Source organism: Trichechus manatus, unplaced genomic scaffold, assembly GCF_000243295.1.
Source record: "Trichechus manatus latirostris isolate Lorelei unplaced genomic scaffold, TriManLat1.0 scaffold00035, whole genome shotgun sequence".
Classification (NCBI taxonomy): domain Eukaryota; kingdom Metazoa; phylum Chordata; class Mammalia; order Sirenia; family Trichechidae; genus Trichechus; species Trichechus manatus.
The window spans coordinates 4,404,123-4,412,581 of record NW_004443971.1 but is presented as its reverse complement, the minus strand read 5'-3'; the positions used below and the strand labels follow the sequence as shown (position 1 = coordinate 4,412,581).

Below are 8,459 nucleotides of genomic sequence, written 5' to 3'. Positions count from 1 at the left end.
GGGGGTGGAGGGCCATGATCTGGGGGTGGGCAAAGAATGAGGAGAGCGGGAGAATGAGCCCAGCCACCGGGAACTTGTCCCAGGCACTGTTCCCATGTGATAGAGCTACAGCTTCATTACATTACGGCAAAGAAACTAAATATGGGAATAAACTATGCCAGATGGGAAAGAAAAGAAAAGAGGTGAAAGGTTCTTTTGATTCTTATTCCAAAGCCATTTATACTTCATGCTCTAGCCAAATCGGACTTATCATGCAGGTAGATCACATTTCTTCTGTTTAAATCCTGAAGCAGAAAAATGAAAAGGTGATGTCATCCCTGCTGGAACACAGTTCTTCCTGAAGTACCAAGGGCTTTGCAAGAGAAGGGAAATTGCTCTTTTCAAGCTCATCTCAGGAGAGGGAAGAAAAAATTATGGAAACAGCAAGTACAGGGGCAAGAAGCTGAAGTGACTTGTCTTTTTTAAAAAAGACAACTAAAGATGAACAGGAATATTTTAGTAAGAATGACACTTGTCCCGTGAGAGAGAAGAAAGTGAGGAGCGGGTGCTGGGTTCCAAAGTATCACTTACATGGACGAGCGGGCAGTGTGTCCACGGGGAGCTGAAGCGTGGGGGCTTGGGTCGGCTTCCCCTTCTCCTGGCCACCCAAAGATTCTGCACCTAGAAAGAGGGGTCTCAGCTGGTTATTCATGAGGCAATTCAGTGTCTGGTAGAAGGTGCGGGAACTTTGGAGACAAAGGCTCTGAAACCACTTCCCTGCCACTGAGGCTACAAAGCTCAGAAGCCCTAAGATAATCAAACATCACAGTTCCTAAACCTACAGTACTAGAAACAGTCAAAAGACAAGCCCTGTGCAGCTAAGACAACCTCTTCACCCGAGTCTGTTATCTCCCCACAGAGGCTGGAGTGGATAGATTGGTTGCAGGAGCCAGCCTGGGTAAAGTCTGCAACTGAGTCTCATAAAAATACACGGGCTTAACAGATAACAGATGGCTGCTGGCACTCACAGCAGGAAACAAAGGCCTGCCCATACTGGGTGCCTAAAGGGAAAACCAGTCACTAGAGAACTGTTCAAAGGAGCCCTGGTGGTGCAATGGCTAAGCAGCTCAGCTGCTAACCAAAAGTCGGTGGTTCAAATCCACCAGCCGCTCCTTGGGAGAAAGACCTGGCGATCTGCTTCCCTAAAGATAACAGCGTAAGAAATCCTATGGGGCAGTTTTGGGTCACTATGAGTCAGAAGAGACGACTGCACACAACAACACAGAATTGTTTGCCTGGGCCACTGTGTTGGGACTTTTTGGTGTTTTTGTTTTGTTTTTATCTGAAGTGAGAGAGGGGTGCTTGGAAAAACAACATTCATTTACACAACAAATATTTTTTCATCAGCTACTGTGTGCCAACTGTGTTAGTACTAAACACTCAAGCTCCATGTTTCCATCAGAGGCTCCTTCCTGAAGATACCCATACTGGAAATGCTAAAGCCCCACAACAGCCTCAGGAAGATAAATAAGCCACCATCATGCCCAGAAAGGTCCCCACCTGGATCTTCGTTCAGAAACCAAACCAGCTGAGTGAGCTGAAGGCACCCACTTGGAAGAGCTTAGCTGAGGGGGTGGCCCCTAACACCACCTGTCCCCCAGCCAGACTCCAGTGGGAAAAACCCAAACCCAATTCAGCCTCTGGCACTTTAAGAGCAAGGCAGGGCCTGCTCTCACCTGAGCTTTCTGACCCAGTTACCAGGTCTGGCAAATGAAACCTCCCCACAGGGGTGCACAGCTCACTCACAGCTCACAGCGGGTAGTGTTCAAGTCCTCCTGGTGTTCATGCTCCTGGCTTTGGTTTAGGTTGTTTTGTAGGGAGGCAAGTCAAACCATCAAACCACGAAGGGCATTTACAGCTTATACAGAGGGCAAGTTCTACCTTCTCCTCTCCAGTCTCAGCGCTACTGGAGATACAACTAGGAGATTGGGGTAAGGGACAGACCAAGAGAATAGAGAAGTGGGCAGTGAACTGGTCAACCCGGCGAGGGGCTTTTGAAAATTCCTTTGTTGCGATATTGGCAAGTCCTATTTCTAAGCCTGTCAGACATATGAAATCTGTATGTGGAATGACTGATCATAGACTCTGAAGAAAAGGGCTTATCCTGTGTGATCCACAGCCCATGGATAAAAAATTCAGGCACCCTCTGACCAAGACAAGGAGCTGTACATAGTGATGGGGAGGTAGAAGCAGCCACCCATAGAGATCAGTGATTAAGATCTAGAGCCCTGGTTCTCAGTGTTCTCCCAAGATGGCACTACACCTGAGTAACCTTGCCTCCTAGCCCCATGGGAAGGCACCCCAGCCTGCTCCTCCATGCCCCACCTTCCTCACTGCCAACCCGCTCCAGTTTTTGAAAGTCAGCCAAGACCTCCCCCTCCTGCCACCAGTAACCTAGCCTCTAAAAACAGAGAGAGGGAAAAATTGGAAGCAACCAAACTGACCGAGAGAGGAATGGTTAATCGTGGCACATTCACAGACTGCAATATTAAGCAGCCATTAACAACAGTGTTTCTGAAGAATTTTTACTGAATTTGGGGGAATGTTTACAAAACGAAGTTAAGGAGGAAAATGCCCCCATACAACATTGGCTGTAAAGCACAGCAGTATCTCCATTTTGTAACACATCATACAAAATTTTAAAAAGGGAAAGAAATACTCCAATTCAACAAGATGTTCATAATCGTTACCCGGTGATAGGATTTTGAGTGATTTTTTATTCTCTCCTATATGCTTCAGATATGATGCACATTTTCCTACACTGAGCATGTTTCAACTTAATATTTTTTTAAATTCTACAAGTGCTTTTTTAACCACAGGAAGATAAGACATTTCCTAGCCACTGGAAGGTTTAAAAGATGATGGCCTTGAGCTGACGAGAACATGGTAACAATAATTCTTTAGGGTTGCTGAGTCAGAACCGTCTTGGCATTTAACACCAACATCTGCATAGGTTTTACTTTTTTTTTTTTGGTTTGCAGTTTTTAAATTCACTTTTACTTAAAGTGTTTAATTTCATCCTCACAATCCTGGAAGTGATATTATTATCTCCATTTTAGAGCTGGATTAACCGAGGCACAGAACAGTTAAGTGCTTTACCTGTGGCCTGGACCCAACACTCCCAAGTCAGAGTGCCCGCTAGCAAAGTGCTCAGTACTGAATCCTATACCCTGCTCTCCAAGTCCCTCCCTTCTTCTACTGGATCCTCACACTAAGGGGACCAAAACACCAACAAAGATCCCAATAGCCTGGAGGGCATAGGAAGTGATTAGGGAGAGACTGCCTGACACTCACTCTCAAACACAACTAGATCAGAATCCACTTTCAAAACACCTTCACCACCCAAATCCCAATGCCCAAAGAACAACCTTAGCCTAGCAAACTCAGCCTGGTATAGCTGGCTGCCATCACAGCAAAATTCAAGGCCTGTGTCTCCAAAAAATATTTAACCAGCCAATGGACAAAGATGCCAACTCTGCTGCTCCCCTCATACTGGGCATAGAGCAGGGGCACTTTCAACCTCCCCAGGGAACTAGCTGTCTTCTCCCCACACCCCTATTCCAAGGAGTAGGTTCTCCATAAACACCCCCACCTCCAGCCCCTGCCTGGACTAGTTTCCAGGGGCACCACTGCCCCAAAGTTCATTGGTTTTGTTGGAGTAAGACAAACCTGCATTTCTTGCAGACAGTCCTAAGTCGCTAGTTCTGTTTTTTCCCTTCCTCCTGAAGGGAAGTGAAATGGCATCCCTCCAAATCCCCCAACCTTCCCTCCATGTAGTCCTTCTTAGGATAAATTCTGGGCTTCTAGCCACATTCCCACGCTTTTTCTCACTGCTGGATAGAAGGTGGGGAATAGTGACAGGGAGTCCCTGGGTACTAATGCTGCTGTCATGCATTATGCACATATCTAACCCTAAACTACTCTCCTGGGTCGGCATCAGCCTTCACCAATCCCTACTCAAGCACCTTCTCCCTCCCCCTTCCCTGGCCGCCGCTCTTGACACCCACCAAGAGAACAGGGTTGGGACAGCGGTGACCCCCGCACCATAAAGCAGGCTCACTGTAAAGAGTGGCACCCCAGGCCTCCTTTCCAGTCAGACCTGGGGGACTTTCTCCACACCCACCCTCCAGCCCCTTCAGGCAAAGAGGGCCTCACCCCAGAGGAACCACGCCCAGGCACCACCCTCCCGGCACCTAGCTTGGCTACTTAGAAATCCATGGGTGTTTCCCAGGCCCAGGGCGAGGGGCCTGACTGCTAAACAAACTCGGAGAAAGAAAACAAACTGGCCAAAGCTCCTGGTCACCCCCACTCCCAACTTCCCAAAACGCCCACCAGGACCAAGCGGGAGGGGAAAGTACCCTCTCTGGGCACAGGGGCCAGCGGCCAAGCAAGCTGGTGAGAACTAAGGGGGGCTTTTGCTCTACCCCATAGTGAGGTGGGGGACCTGAGGACTGAGAGCTGCACACTTGGTGCCTGCGGGGAAGGAAAGGAAGTGGGCACAAGTATGGGGCCAGGAGGGTCCGAGTGTTCCAGGGCAACGATCGCCCCAAAGCTACCTGGACCGGAGAGAGAGGCCCCGAGCCCCAGCGGGTGTCCCCAAACAAGCCCAAACAAACAGGAGTCCCCAAGCAAAGCTCTCCCACCCCCACAAACACTGAAGCGGACCCTTCCCCACCCGCGGGCGTGTTCCCCCCTCCCTCTAGCTAGTCTCCAGAAGTTGGCGTCCTCACCTTTCCTCAATCCGGCTACTGGAAGTGGACGTCCCTCCGAATCAAGTCTCAGCTAGGATCACGCGTCACCACCGGGTTCCTCGACGGCTTGGGCGAGGGGCGCCCGCTCTGCGCAGGCAGGAACTGCGAGATCCACTCCCAGTCGCGCACCAGCCCTTACCTGCCCGGCCCAGGTGCGCCGAACTCACGTCAGCGCCTTCGCCTCTAGACGCCACAGCCCCTCGGTCGTCCGGCCCCGCCTCCCAGGTGTGGCCACGCCCTCTGGCGGCCGGGATTGGTGGGTTCCGGGGAATACGATACTCTGCGTTCCTGGGCGGCCCAGCCGGGCCCCGCTCCTTCCCAATCCTACTCCCGCACTTCTAACCCCGGCGAAGAAAAGTCCCAGAGTCGGGTCTCGCCCTTAAGCCTCAGGGCTGGTGGTCGTGGGAACTGGAAGGGCCCGGGAGGTAAAATCTAAGTGAAGAGGGGATCTCCCCTCCTTTCGTGCTCCATAATTACCCTGCGGTATGGAGACCAAAAACCAAAAAAAAAGAAAACAAAACCCGTTGCTGTCCCGTGGATTCCGACTCAAAGCGACCCTATAGGACAGAGTAGAACTTCCCCGTAGGGTTTCCAAGGAGCGGCTGTTGGATTCGAACTGCCGACCTTTTGGTTAGCAGCTGAGCTCTTAACCAAGCACGTATAAGATTTTGAGATTTGGGGTTGACCTTACTACCTGTGAGGAGCCTTGGTGGCTCAGTGATTAAGAGCTCGGCTGCTAACCAAAAGGTTAGCAGGTGAATCCACCAACCACTCTTTGGAAACCCTCTGAGGCAGTTCTACTCTGTCCTATAGAGTCGCTGTGCGTCAGAATGACTCAATGGCAACGGGTTTGGTTTGTTTTTTTTTTTACTACCTGTGGGCCTGAACCTCTAAGTGGAATGGGACATGGGTAAGGACTCAGGACAGTTGGTCCAGTCTGGAGGAAATGGTATGGCTTCCATGACAGGAATTCCGCCTCTTACTCATAGGAGTACATTCCTTAACTTCTTGGTTTCGGTTTTCTCACCTATTCAATGAGAATAATAATCCCTACCTTTCCTAATCAACATAGTGTAATAATTAAAAGAATGGCCTCTGGAGCCAACTATTGGGGTTCAAAACCCAACTCCATCAATTACTATAGACTTGGGGAAGTTTCTGAAGTTCTGTGGGTCTCTATTTCCTTATCTGTAGATTAATAATAGTACCTACTTCACAAGTGGTTGTGGGGATTGTTAGAAGCTGTCCAGTCAGCTCTGACTCATAGCAACCTATGTACAACATAACGAAACGTTACCCAGTCCTGCATCAACTTAATGATCATTGGCACGTTTGAGTCCATGATTGTGGCCATTGTGTCGTTCCTTCCAACCTAGGGGGCTCATCTTCCAGCACTATATCAGACAATATTCTGTTGTGATCAATAGGGTTTTTTCATTGGCTAATTTTCTGAAGTAGATAGCCAGGCCTATCTTCCTAGTCTATCTTCGTCTGGAGGTTCCACTGAAGCTTGTCCACCGTGGCTGACCCTGATGGTATCTGAAATACCCATGGCGTAGCTTCCAGCACAAGGGCAACACACAGGCAGACGGGTGGTGGAAGTCCTATATGAGCCCATGCAATTATTATTGGGGTAATGGAGCCCTGGTGGTGCAGTGGTTAAGAGCTATGGCTGCTAACTAAAAGGTCAGCAGTTGGAATCAACCAGCTGGTCCTTGGAAACCCTATGGGGCAGTTCTACTCTGTCCTACAGGGTTGCTATGAGTCGGAATTAACTTGACGGCAACACGTTTGTTTTTGTGTTTGTTTGTTTGTTTGTTGTTGTTGTTGTTAAGGATAAAAATAGGATATATTCTGCCCCACAGAATAAGATGGTATCTCTTGTCATTACCTGAAATACAAGGCCTGTACCTGCCCTAACAGGTGCTTGATGAATTCCCTAACCTTCCCACTGGAGTGAACCCCCTTGTCAATATAGAGCACATGCTTACATGAGCGGTGTCCCACCCAGTAAATGAGGTGAGACAGAGCATAAGTAGGGCCCTTAGGTTTTGGCGTTTAAAGTAATGAGTGAGAGACCATGGAGGAGTTAAACTGGTAAGAATGTGGACTTCATTCTTAGACACAGCTCAGCTTTGGGGCATAGGCAGCTCAGGTCTAGGCAGGCAGCAAGGCCCCGAGGCCTGACACAGCCAGCTTCTGTTTTCAACCACTGCCCTGTGGCCCCTCTTCCCTTCATGTAGGGGAAAAGCTATGTCATCAGTACAGCCAGCTCTTTACTGCCGATGAGCTCACTGGACAAGCAGCATTTCCCATGTGGCTAGGCTCCTAGACCAGGCCAACAGTCAACTGCAGGTGTGTGTGAGGGATGGGGGAAGACCACTGGGAGAGAGTCATTTGAGAGGGGCCAAAAGCCCAATGGCACACAAGTATGGGTCCACACACAGGTTCTCACTTTCACACCAGCTTAGATTTCCATGGCTAAGGTTATTTCTTAAGGCTCTTATTTAAGAAAGGTAAAACAGATAAGTCTGGGTGGGCTGGTTGAAGGTGAATAAAAAGCAAAGGACACACCAAGTCCAGGAACCTCCTGGTAAGCCAGAAGAGTTAGTTTGCAGGGCACTGATAGAGGGCAGAGGAGCACTAAGGAAGTTCCTCAGTTTTACCAGCACATGCTGAGGCTGCAAGCTCACATTCAACCATTCATCTCTGAGGGCCACTAGGTGCCGAGCACTGTTCCAAGTAGGACTGAGGGTGAGCTGGCATGCACCAGGACAGTTCTGCCAGTGGTTAACATGTTGTAATAATTCTATGTCAGTGAATAGCTACTGTTTCAGTACCCCTCTGCTCAACCCCCCCAGGACACCCTGCTTTCCCACCATCCATCCAGCAGCTAGACAGTTGACGCCTGGCCCAAGACCTTGTCAGCACCTCCGCCAGAGTCTATCCTGAATGGTGGTGCACTAGTTGCTATTAAAAACAAACAAACAAAAAATCACCCCAGATCTAGGCACTGTGAACAAAACAAAGTCCCTACTCTCATGTCACTCTAGATTCAGTGAAAGAGGATAAAGCAGGAGTAATTAAGGTAGAAATCAGAAGGGACTTCCCGGTTCTTCCAGCGATGAGACTGGGCAATTGGCAACCTCAAGTCTTCTCTGTTTGAGACACACTTCAGGGGCTTGGTCTGAAGAATTAGAACACCTTGTAAGGAGATAACAGGAGCTGACCCTCCAAGGGCTCTGGAGGAGTCAACTCTTCCATGTGCTCAGAAAACTGCGACTTTGGCCTGCTCAGGTTGGGCATTGCTGACTCACCTGTGAGTCTGAGTTTCAGACAGTGGGGTGTATAGTTCAGCCCAGGGGCCCTGATTCACAGCCACAGGGAATCAGGAAATTCCCCTCTCCTACTCCCAGTCAGCTCTTACTTGGTGGGGAGGGATCTCTTTCACCACGCAGAGGCTTCAACCTCTACAATACCAAATCTGTGACAATAAAGCATGTGACCCAAATCCCATTCTTTTCTGGGCAGAGCAGAGATGTGGCAACTGGGCACTTTTCCAAAAGTTCAATACAATGGAGGGCTCAGTATTACTGAAGTCAGTGATGCAAATAGTCTCTAAGGCTAGACTGGACATCAGTGGGGTTGGTGAAGGGCGGGGGGAACTTC

At 49.3% G+C, this 8,459-nt stretch overlaps 1 protein-coding gene across 2 annotated transcripts in view; it reads right to left on the bottom strand.

Moving 5' to 3' along the window:
* IRF6 (interferon regulatory factor 6) overlaps nt 1-4,988 on the bottom strand; it is a 19,424-nt gene extending 14,436 nt beyond the window's left edge. Inside the window, exon 1 of one of the 2 annotated variants that reach the window (XM_004375188.1) lies at nt 4,770-4,988. The gene's annotated coding sequence lies outside the window, so the exon portion shown is untranslated. Of the gene's footprint in view, nt 1-570; nt 614-4,769 lie in introns of those variants that run through there. The other variant, XM_004375187.2, reaches the window with a different exon arrangement.
* Nucleotides 4,989-8,459: the final 3,471 nt, after the last annotated feature.